We start from the raw sequence: 12,712 nt of genomic DNA on the forward strand, positions 1-12,712 counted from the left end.
TTCCCAGAATAAGACGTGCTGCCGCAATCTGTATGGTCTGCAGTTTTTTTATAACTCTCACTTGGGAGTTGATAAAAAGCCCATTGCAGTAGTCTAGGGATGTCAGGACTAGTGAGCTCACCAGAGTTTTAATGGCAGTAGTGGGAAGATAAGGACTTCTTTTTCGAATCATGCGTAGTTTGTGATGGGCTATAGAGGCCACTTTGCTAGCATGGTCCATGAAGTTTAAATGGTTATCAAAAAGTATTCCTAGGTTTCTTACTTTAGTCACCGGATTGGGGGGGGCACCAAAAGTTTGGGGCCACCACGAGGCAGGCCATTCTGGTGAGAGTTGTCCAAAAATCATTACCTCGGTTTTTTCCGAATTAAGTTTTAGGCAGTTCGCTGCCATCCACTCACCTATTTCCGTCAAACCTCTCTGGAATCTTTTAGCTACCTCTTCTCCATCACCTCTTATTGCCATCACCAATTGAGTGTCGTCCGCGTAGGAGGTTAGGCTCATCCCATGTGCCTTGATGACATTGGCCAGGTCCGACAAATAGATATTAAAAAGTGTCGGACTCAGGGATGAGCCTTGAGGTACCCCACACGGTTGTGACAGTTTAGCAGATTGGTGTGGGCCAAGAGTGACGGCCTGCGTTCTCTCAGAGAGAAAGGAAGCGAGGAGAGCTCTTGCCGTGGAGGAGATGCCCATTTTCCCGACACGGTCGACCAAAATACTATGGTCGACCGTGTCGAAAGCTGCTGAAAGGTCCAGCAGTACCAACACCGCTGTACCGCCTTGGTCTCTTATTATTCTTATATCTTCGGATGCTTTAATAAGGGCGGTTTCAGTCCCATGGTATTTCCGAAAACCAAACTGAGTGTCATCTAACTTCTTATGGGTTTCTATATACTCAGTTAATTGTATGTTCATGGCCTTTTCCACCACTTTGGCCATGAACGGGAGACTTGCAATGGGTCGATCGTTTTTTAGTTCTAACTTATCGGCTCCTGTTTTTTTTAGCAGTGGTTTGAGCAGTGTGGTTTTTAGATTAAGGGGATATATCCCTGAGAGCAGGATGGAGTTGCAGACTTGTGTCAGGACTGGTGTGATCAAGTCCATCACCGGTAAGAGCGCCGATAGTGGACAAGGATCCAGCTTGGATCCAGCTTTGACTGTCGACACAATTTTTAATACCTGATCTTCCGTCAGTGGTATGAAATTAGTGAAGGATGATGTTACTGTAGGTTTTGAGACCTCCTGAATAGTGTTGGGAACCTTGGTGTGCGTGGTTTTAGCCAAAAAAGATTGATAAATATCATCCACCTTCGTGAAGAAGAAGTTGGCCAGGGCATCACACATGTCTTGGGTTTGAGGTGGGGTCAGATCGGGGGTGTTACCCGAGAGCACTTTAGTTATGTCATATTTTTTTGCTCGAGTTCTTTGCCTGCTCAATTTGCATCATGTAATACTCTTTTTTTGCCTTTATAATCATGGCTTTGTATGTTGCCAAAGCATCCTTGTATTTAGTTTTACTTGTTGGATTATAAGACTTTCTCCATTGTCTTTCCCAGTATCTGTTCTGTTGTTGTTGTGTGTGCGCCAGGCATTACTGGTATGTGGTGCTCTAGATCAGCCAGTCAATGAGGTTAGGGAACACGTGGATGCCACCTCACCTGAGGGGTGTGGACACTTGGTGAACACTTTGGGGGCTGGTGTTACCCAGAAGGGCAGTACCTTGAAATGATAATACTGTTCACTCACCACAAGCCTCAGGAATCTTCGGTGGGCGGTGAGGATGGGAATATTGAAGCAGGCATCCTTCAAGTCGAGAGCAGTCACGAGGTTGTCTTGTCAAAACAGAGTAATGACATCCTGAAGTGTGACCATGCAGAAATGTTCTGATTGAACGTACTTGTTGAGAGGCCGAAAGACAAATATAGGCCCTTTCTTGGAAATGCGAAAGTACAGGTAGTACACCCCTTTGCAGCGATATTGTGGCAGCACTGGCTCAATGGCACCTTAGGCAAGTAGTGCGTACATCTCATCTTGTAACAGGTTCTGGTGTTCTGTGGACAACTTGCGTGTGCGTGGGAGGATCCTGGGTGGTCTTTGGGTGAGTTCTAAACTTACCCCTTCCGTATGAGTTATAGATCCCACAGGTAGTAGGCAATGATCTCCCAGAGAGGCAGAAAGCTCTGTGGCCTGCCCAGACAGGTGTTGGATGATTGAGGGAAGGCAGAACAGAGTTGGCAAGACACCAGTGAGTGACACATATTTTCTTTCTCTACCAGTCTGGAGAGGGTGAGTCTGGTGCTCCCTGAGAATGCGCTCTCTTCCAAGCTGTATCACCAGGGAATCAGGGGGTATCGGCACTTTGATGTAGGGTGGGTATGATGGAGAAAACAAACTTTTTGTCAACAAGTGTGTGATGACTAGCTTTTACATTCGTTGAAGATGTCCCCAGCAGGCTTGAGCATGCCTTTTAACATGGGCAATTACTGGAGGAGAGGGTTTCCAGCAGGAAATATTTGTCCCCAGACTGAACATATATCTCAACTTTATGGAAAGCCGCAGCCCTGTGAAAAGCTAGTGGTAAGAGGTAGTATCATTGGGGAAGAGGGTTTGGCGGGGCACAAGTCCCAGTAAATATCTGCAGAGGGATCTGCGGATAGCTGTACCAAGGGTCAGGAGCCCTGGGGTCATCAGGTGGATCATAAGGGATATAGGGAAACCCAGGAATGTCCCCATCCCGTAAATAAGGAGATCTCTGTGGGGAATGTGTGTGGGTTTCCAGGTAGCAAGGGAGAGGCAGGAATAGGAGGGGAAGGAGGAAGAGGTAGAGGAGATGGAGGCGAAGGAGGTCGAAGAAGAGAAGGAGCGGACCTGAAAGGACCAGGTAGCAGTGAAGAGGTGCCTCTGTCTTGATGCCGAGGCTTTTTGGGCATCAGCTCCGCAGGAGAGTGGAGGGCCTCCTCGAATGGGACTCTCCTCTTGTGGGAATCATTGGTTGGCAGGGCAGACTTAGCCAGGATCCAACATGTGCCCTGCTTGATGTGGATCCTCTGCTGGCCAGCATCTAAATGTTCCTGGAGTCTCTGCAGGATAGTTTGGTCACACTCCACTGAAGATGGTGTAGGAAGCTGGCTCTTTATAGGATATACCAATAAAAGGTATATCGTACCAAAAGTCCAGGTATTCTTTTACTAGTGGACAGGGGCTTGCGCTAGCAATCTGAAGGTGCTCTTCTTGGGGGTAATGTAGTCAAGCAGTCTTAGGCTTATCAGAGTAGAGTGTTCGACATCTACAAATACACACATTAGTCAATAAATTATGCACACGACTCAATATGGAGATTCACACCAATTTATAAAAATAACAAATCTTTAGATATATTTAGGTACTAGAATCAATACGATCAGGTAAGTATGTTTTTCAATAGAAATACTTTTGCATTTAAAAAGTCGACTGTATTTCTCAGAAGCAGCTTTTTTTTTTTTTTGAAATATTTTTATTTGCATTTTCAACCAATACAAAACAGCTACCATGTCACAAGTAGTCACTCTCGCGCCCGAATACCCCCCGACCCCCACAACCACAACCCACAGCATCATCTCCATGCCATGCACCCAAACTAAATCCCGCTCTTCCGCAGGTGACACTTTAAGTAAACTACTCCCCCCCCCCCCCGCCCCAACAAACTCCCCCAGAGTCTAAAACACATGCCCAGTAACACTCCATCTTGGCGCACATCAAAATTCAAAAGGACCCATATTGTGCTAGTCAGCTCCCAAACTCCCATCTAGTCCATGATACTTTCTCCATTTCCCCCATATTCTACGGAACTTCGGGGGCATCCTATCACTTTGTATGTGACCCTTTCTGCCGCTATATACATGTCCATTCCCCTCCTCCATTCTCCTAATTGAGAGGGGTAGTAATGCCCCCCATGCGTGTGTCACATCTCTTTTCGCCACCACTAATGCCAATAATGCAAAAATAAGTTGTGGGCGGCTCAAGTCAATGTCATTGAAAATCCCCAGCAATACGAATTTAGGGTCTAGAGGAAGTGTGGCCTCTAGCACCTTACGTAGATCTCCCAGTACTTGTGTCCAGTATGTGTGGATGGCGGGGCAGTCCCAGATGATATGGGAGAAGTCTCCCTGCGGATGTCTACAACGCAGACAGTTTGGATCATTGGCCCGGCCCATTCGGTGGAGTTGAACCCTGTCCAAATATACCATGTGTAGTATTTTGTATTGGATGAGTCGGAGGCGGGATTTAATCGCCACTTCCCTATGATGCATCAGGGCCGCCTCCCAATCTACTGTGTCCATCGTGCCCAAGTTCTGCTCCCATGTTTCTCTCAGTTTCCCCAGTCTGTCTGGCATGTTATTGTTCAAGGTCCTATACATTAGAGAGACGGTTTTGTTGGATATCTGCTCTTGCAATAGGTGACCCTCCAGCGGGGCATATTCTGGCAGGGGAGAGGAGAGCAAGCTCTCGGTCCTCCATGCATGTCGTAATTGCGCGTATTTAAAAATTTGGGTGGGGTGCAGCCCAAACTCCAATGCCAAAGGCTTGAAAGATTTAAGGTCCCCCTTTGCCACCACATCCCCCAACATAGAAATTCCGATGTCATCCCAGCCACCAAAAAAACCCTCGAGTTTGTGGAGTTCCCTCAACCAGGTACAGTTCCATATCGGTGTCTGTTTTGTCGGTTTATGTGTCCATCCCAATATCTCATTCGCCCTATCCCAGACCTCTACGGTTATTTACGTGGCCGGAAGTAGACTTCTTCTACCTGGACCCCAATATAAGTAAAATAGACAAGAGCGAAGTGCCATGGTGTCCCTTTGTAATCTGTAGTTGGGGTGATCAGTGGGGGCATGGAGCCATTCATTTACCGCCACCAGATGCTCTGCCCAGTAGTATGCCTCGATGTCCGGCAGGGATATCCCTCCATTATACTGGTTTTGCTGCAACGTACTTAAGGCAATCCTTGGTTGCTAACCCAGCCACAGCAGGGAGTGCATTTCTGCGTCTATCGCCCAAACGTCTGTCTGGGAAGAGGGAAATCTTCATTTTGGAGGGTATACAAAAAGCGGGACAATGTAATCATTTTAAACATTGCAGCTCAGCCAAGTATCGTAAGGGGGAGGACTTTCCATCGAAGGGCATCCGTTGCAAAATTCGTTATGACTCGCTGAATGTTTTTTTTGGTAGGAGAGATTTCTATCTGTGGTTGGGTAGATCCCCAAATACGTGAAACCCGATTGCATTACCTGGAGAGCCCCCGGGAGAGGGGGTTACGTCTCCTCAGTTCATGGTCTATACAGGCCTGATTTATGCCAGCTTATCGCATAGCCCGAGAAGGAGCCATACCTGCCCAGGAGCCTGAACAGTGCGGGGACAGTGACAGCCAGTTGGGTAACATTAAACAGGATGTAGTCGCAAATAGCGAAATCTTTTCTTCCTCTAAATCAGTATGTGTAATTTGGAAACCCGTATCTCCTTTGTCTGCCTGACCTCACAGGCCACTATTTCAATGGTGAGGGCGAATAGTAGGGGGGGGACAGAGGGCACCCCTGTCGGGTTCCCCTTCTAATAGGGAAGTCCTCAGATAATAGCCCATTTACTTTAACCTGGGCTCTTTAGTCTGCATATAGGAGTCCCAACCATTGTCTGAATTTATGGCTGATGCCAAACTTGACCAAAACCTCTTCTAAAAAGGGCCAGTGGACGGGGTTGAGCGCTTTTTCTGCATCCAAGGAGAGGAATATGTGTGAATCATCCCGGTCCTGAACCGCCATAGGCCAGTTGTGAGTCCGCCGTAGGTTCTGTCTGGTCGCCCGGTCTGGTAAGAAGCCCGTCTGATCTCGATGCACCAGGCCTGAGATTACTTGGCGTAAACGGAGGGTGAGTATTGTCGCCAGGAGCTTAACCTCTATGTTGAGGAGGGAGATTGGGCAATAAGACGCACAATCCTCAGGGGGCTTCCCCGGTTTATGGATGGGGAGGATCGTGACCAAACTAAGATCTAGCGGGAGGGTACCCTCTTGAGCCGCGTCCTTATACAGTGCCAACAAGTGCACCACACCAGGAGGTTTGCCCCCTTTTTATAAAATTCCGCTGGTAGTTCATTTTGGGCCTGGGGACTTCCCAGGGCGCAGTTTAGTTATTGCCTCCTTAAGTTCGGTCATCGATATGTCTGCTTCAAGTTCCTCCCTATCCTCAGCCGCTAAGCTCAGGGTTTGACTAGTGGCTAGATATGCTAGGATCTCTTCCGGGGCACCCAGTTCCCTGGCCTCATAAAAATCCCTAAAATAGGAGGCAAATGTCTGTACTATTTGTGGGTCTCCCTTTTGCGTCTGCCCCTGGTGGTCCACTATTCTTTCTAACCGCATCCAATTCCTTACGGCTGACCCAGGCAAGGAGCTTACCAGATTTATCCTCAACGTCATATAACCTATGAAGGGTCGCCTGCGCCTGTGTTTTAGCCTCTTACATTACAAGGGCGCTATAGCGCTGTGGTGTCTCAGTCAGGAGCCGGAGGAACTGTGAGTCACGTCTCACAAGATAGCGTTGTTCTAGCGCCAAAATTTGGGTTTCTAAAGTAGTGAGCTCCTCTTGTCGTTTCCGCTTCTCCCAGGTTATTCGGTTTTGGGCCCTATCACGGAGCACTGTCTTATAGGCTTCCCACACTAGAACGCCCAATTGCACCAAGCCTAAATTTTCCGCAAAATACACTGTCGTGTCAGCCCGGTGGCCCCGCAATATCTCAGTGTTCTGCAGGTCCCAAGCAGTCAACCTCCAGTTTCCACTTCTCGCCCTGGGCCTCCCTCCTGTCTTAACCATCAGTGGGGAGTGGTCAGAGATCCCACGCGCCAGGTACTCCGCCTCACAGTCAGTACCTGCGGCCTGCCGCATCAGAAAAACATAGTCCAGTCGAGAGTGCACCTGGTGTGCGCCAGAATAGTATGAATAACTTCTAGTGTCCGGGTGGAGGTGCCGCCACACGTCCATCAGACCCAATGTGTCCATCACCCTGGCCAGTTGCGTAGTCGGGGAGTGGTCGATACGGTTCCCTGAGCGGTCCATAGGGATGGACATGATGTCATTGAAGTCACCCCCTAGAATGTGTAGTGTATCCGGGGTATCCAACAGGATATCAGTCAGCCCATGTAGAGTCCTGGCCTGTAACTGCGGGGGGGGAGGGGGGAGGGGGGGGGGGATAGACCGAAACTAATGTGACCCTCCGCCTACCCCACGCCCAGTCACTCCCACGTACATACCCTGGGGGTCTGTCCATGTCAGAGTTATCTTGCAAGGGGGAGATATTTTTTAAGCAGGATTGCAACCCCCCGGAGCCAGCTCTGTATCCCGCTAATACTGTGTAAGCTCCTCTCGCTAGAAACCCACAGTTTGTATCCTTGAGGTGGGTCTCCTGCAATAGGATTACATATGGGTTGACCCGTTTTAAGTATGACACCAGCCCTCTCTTAATTTTATCCCTTAGGCCATTCACATTCCATGTGAGTATCTTGTAGGGTCAGTCTCCATCCCATCTGCGAGGAGTCTACGTTCACTCAAGGGGGCCATAGACATGAGTGGTCAGAGTATATCCTGGGTGGGGGCAACAAGTGTTGCGCGCTTCTGAGAAACCATGTGACCGCTTGTGCAAAACAAACTTAAAAAACCCAACTATAGAACTATTATAAACCCCCCCCCAAACACCCACCCAGCCCCAACTCCCCCTCCCTAACTCACCCTCCTCATTTCGCATCCCCCGCCAGTCGCTGGGGAGTGAACCCTAGGGTGGTGGAGGTCTTTTGCCCTCCCAGTCCCAACTCACGCCACAAGTTCCAACTCTCGTAGCAGTCCCAAAATCCTTCAGAAAGAACAAGAAAGAGGAGAAGAAACAGAGGGAAAGACCGAGCCAAGAAAAAAAGGAACTGCCAAAGCGAGGGAACTGCCGAGAGTCCAAGTCTGTAGCCACTCCAGGGCTATCGCCTACGGCTCCGAGAGTGTCCTCTAGGTCTCCGCAGGCTTCGGCAGATGGAACAAAGAAAGAAAGAAAAAAGTAATAGAAACGAAAGGGGTGGGTATCCAGCTTGCATGCTCCAAAATGTCAATCCAGTCCACGGCCAACCTCGCAGGCCCCTGTTAGCGAGTGGGAAACTGGCGGGTCTCCTTGGGTAGCTGTAGCATCCGCCTTTGCGTCCTGTTCCATCGCCAGTATTTCAGCTGCCAAGGGGTGCATAGAGGGGCCCTCAACCTCCTCTTCTCCGGAGGAAGAGTCTTTAGTTTCATTCTCCGTGTCTGGTTGAGGATGATCAGGGAGGCAGAGTGTGCGCGAGCCCGCAGAGAGTCCAAGGAACATCCACAGCGCCTTCTGAATCTGCCAGTGTCTTTTGGGGCATATGGAGTTGCCTCCAGAAAGACGACCCCTGCGGGCCTGTCAGGGTCTTAGTGATCTTTGTGGACCCGAGGACACATCGCTGCGTGTCAGCGCTTCCGGTCGTCCCAATGTGGGACGTTCTTCCAGCCAGTGCCAAGCCTCCTCTGGCGTCTGGAAGAAGTAGGATTTGCCCATGAACAGCACTTTCAGTTTCGCTGGAAAGAGTAACATATATTGAATCTTATGTTCTTGAATTTAGGCTTTTACAGAGTTGAATGTACGTCTCTGCTTCTGCACCTCCTTACTGTAGTCTGGGAAAATCATTATGCGTGTATTCTCATGCCGGAGTACCCCAAGCTTTCTGGCTTCCCTGAGGATCATATCTCTATCCAGAAAGTTCAGAAAACGTGCTATCACGGGTCGTGGCTGCGCTCCTGCAGGTGGTCGGGCCATCAACCCCCTGGGCCCTCTCTATGACAAAGCAGGTAGAGAATTAGTCTTTCTGGAAGTAAGTAGCCATGAATGCAGGAACTAAGGCATGTTCGTTCCCTCAATTCCCTCTCTAAAGCCCACGAAGTGGAGGTTATTGCGGCGTGCTCTATTTTCCGCATCGTGCACCCGCCAAAGTAGGTCTTTGTAGGAGGATTGTAGTTCCGTCATTCCTTTAGGAAGGTCTTGTATCGAGTCTTCCGGGTCACTCAGCCTTCGTGTATTGGTCCATCTTGCCCTGTCGCGGCGACTTCTGTTCTCCATCTTTGCCCATAATGGACGATGTTGGGACAGGGCATGCAGAGGGTTCTCGCACTGAATGATATTGTTCCAGACAAGTGCACAGCTTTATCCAGTAGCCTCACCTTGTGGTGAATAGCCCGCTGCTATCGCTGGGCACCCCCCACTCAGCAATTCTATTATAGCTGGTCCTGAAGAAAGCCAACGATACAGGAATCTGATCATTGGCCTGAAACATGTTGTCCATAATTTGACACTGGTTTTAAATCCATACCACTGTGTGGCTTTACATTTCAATACTGTCAGGTAGAGCACAAAAATAAAACTCAAGGTAGTGCATCTATCCTAGATAGTTTTACATTTTTTTCATCATTTCATTATTTCACACAGCGCTGCAACCTCACGACACCCATCATACTCTCATATGGGAATTAGTACCCATCCTTATAGTAAAACAAAACATCTCTGAGCTCCTTCATAACATCACGAAGTAGTAGCTCCCAGTGTTAACTAGGATTTCTTCACTGGTAAGGAGGACCCATATAATGAAGCATGTCACCTTCGGGTGAGTGAGGGGTCTAATCCTTAAGGGATGAATTTCCCTTACTGATTGACACATTTTGTTTTATGTTTGAGAGGACACCAACTACAGTTCATTAATTGACTCACTAATGCTACAAGACTCAATGTGACTTAAAAGTGTGTGTGGAACCTATAAGGTGCCTTCTGGGTGCATGTATCAATAAATCCAACACTGGAAACAGTGTGGGTTTACGAATACGAGATGTTAGATACCAAATTTCCATATTTTCAGGGAAGCCATGCAAGTATGCGATCTACAACTCATATGCCTCGAACACTCATTTTCACCAGTGTCCAGCACATGTTTTTAAATGGCTTCCCTGTTCACTTGCATTGGCAACAATTGAACTGATCAGCACAGGGGCATATATGCTCATGCAGATATGTCTTCACATGAAATCTAATGCACCTTGCCTTAGGGCTGTAAGGCCGCCTGTAGGGGTGGCTTACAAATATTCCATGCAATGTTAGGGTACATAACACACAGGGATGAGTGCCATGTCAGATTTTCACTTTGTCTGAACCAAAACATGCAGCCTGAAGTGGGTGGCTGTAGGTGTTTTGTGAGTGGTTCTGTAGAGTGGCATAATACATGCGGCAGCCTTTAGAGCCCTCTATAGTCTCCTTGCCCCAAGTACAAGGGGTACCACTTAGTAGGAACTTACACCGAGTGCTAATAAAGGTCTTGCAAATTGGGTATAATTGCCCAGTTTTGGGAAAGAAATCTGGCACTGAGAACCTGGTCATCAGGAACCCAGTGCACATCCAGTCAACATCACATCAAATACCAGGCAAAAAGTGGGGATGACCATGTCAAACAAGCATTTGCAATGCAATAGGTCTCGCATTAGGAAAGTTTGAGCTATTGGTATTGTAAATGACAATTTTTTTTATTTATGTGTTGATTTTGAAAATAGCGAAATTAATAGCTTTGTCATTTACAATGCCAATACTTTTAACTTCCGCAAATGTGACACTTATAGCCTTTGTAATGCAATGTGTTGTATTTACGTGACTTAGATGTATTAATATTACAAATAAAAATTGCTTTTAATTTTTTTAAATAATTAATACTTAAATAAAAGTTATTGTAATTTATAATGGCAATACCTTAAACTTTTGTAAAAAACTTTCGTGAAGATTATGTTCAGTGTATTTTATTGTGACGAAAATCCAAAACAGAAGTGAAATATTAGTACCCGCAGGAGGAAGCAGACACCGTGCCTGGCACAGTTCGTGGGGACGACCAAAACGAAAGGGCCTCCCAGAGCCCTCTGCGTGATGCAAGAGGAGGAGGGGCAGTTGGAATCTGTCAGACAGGTTGACACTGGAAGCCTCCATGTTTGCATGATCATTTTCTCTCTCTCTCTCTCTTTGGATGCAGGCAATATGGATGGGCAAGGTGGCCATTTAAGAAGCACCTCATTTGAACTTTGTTTTATGGATACCCTTTTCATGACTTCAGTTTCGTATTAGTTGAAATGTTAGTTTCAGTCCTATCCCCTGTATATCTTTGCATTTAGCTGCTCATAAAAAGACCAGTTTAGCTTTGCCTAACACATAGAGTCCAGTGTCACAGATAGCCCTCCTAGATGCGATCCTCATTCCTCTTTTGCCTCCATGTGTTTTCCTTTGTCATGTCCCTAGTCCTTAATTCATTTTCCTTTCTACAGCCACTTTGCCCGAGGCCAAGTTTATTTTTTTCAAGAGAGCTCTTTGATGGACATCTCTTCGCGTGTATGGACTTACCCTCGTAAGATAGCACATCTGTCTTCTCAAACAAATTGGACTAACAATCACTCTGGTACAGTGACCGTGTTTAAGGCTGAAGGTCCTTGCATGATACGAAAAACTACGATTTGCTGCCCTTAGTCAACATTTTTCCAGCCTGTCCTATGTTGCCCCTCGCTGTTATTGGCAGTCTGCAAGTCGATGAGTGCACTGGAGTTTTATAGGTACCACTAGCAAAGCACCAGCGTTTGCTGGCCAGGAAGTCGCTGAGAGAGTACGCCCACATATGATGGAGCGACAGCTGAACTGCCCCCCTGTACCAGGCTCTGGGGACACTTGTGACACTTGATAGTCTTGCAAGGGGGCACTCCTTTTTACCTGTACCTCCTGGTGACAGAGTTCACCAATTCTTTACATATAAAATCTATTCACTCCCCACTAACTGGGCCCTTCACTTTCCTCTACATAGATGTACTGCATAATGTGTCTGGAGGTCAGAACCTGTAAGTATGGTACCCTTTGCAAGGACATACTACATACATAACACAGGGCAGATGCATCTTACTATAGGCTACACATCTACACTGTATCTGGCAAAATGTTACAAATAAGGTTCAACAGATACTCTGCGTTTTACTCTTTTCGAACTCCGGCACACCCTCAGAGGTCAGGATTCTGCTTGAAGACCATTTCCGACGTTATTTCAGCAATGTGTTCTGGCACAGGAGTTCCATGTCCAAAGAGCGAAAATGCAGTCATTCAGGAATAACCAGCTGCTTTCATCTGAAAATAACTAGATATTAGCCTCCTTGACAAAATCATGGGGTGAGCCATGTAAGGTAGCTTGACCCCTGTTGGTTACCTGCCAAACCTGACCTTTAATGTTACTGTTGCATTAACGTTATACTACTAGTGTGGACTGCAAATGTGCATTGCCTAACAAGTCACAAAATGGGCTACGTGACTACCATTAAAAGTCTGCATTCTGGCAAAAACAGCATGCCACAGAAAGATACAATCTCAAAATCCTGTTTCATTTATCTGCAACAGCCATCAATGCGGTTCCTTTAAGTGTGCGCGCAGAATGCTCAATAGCTTTTTCTAGGTTGATGAAACCGATGTGACGCTCAGAAAAAAAGAACCAGTCGCGTGCACAGCTCCTGTTTTGTGTTGATCGCGAGAGTGCCGCCGCTCTTGGCCGGCCGGCCAATCTGCTCGCGGCCGACCGGAAGTCCCGCCTCCCGAGGTCCGCGAGCTGCCGGCGCATGGAGCGCCTTGCCGTCCGG

The 12,712-nt window shown here is 47.5% G+C and overlaps 1 protein-coding gene across 1 annotated transcript in view; it reads right to left on the reverse strand.

The window, feature by feature from the left end:
* NEK9 (NIMA related kinase 9) overlaps positions 1–12,712 on the reverse strand; it is a 341,543-nt gene that overhangs the window by 39,299 nt on the left and 289,532 nt on the right. The window lies entirely within an intron of this gene.

The sequence above is a fragment of the Lissotriton vulgaris genome, chromosome 9, assembly GCF_964263255.1.
Source record: "Lissotriton vulgaris chromosome 9, aLisVul1.2, whole genome shotgun sequence".
Classification (NCBI taxonomy): domain Eukaryota; kingdom Metazoa; phylum Chordata; class Amphibia; order Caudata; family Salamandridae; genus Lissotriton; species Lissotriton vulgaris.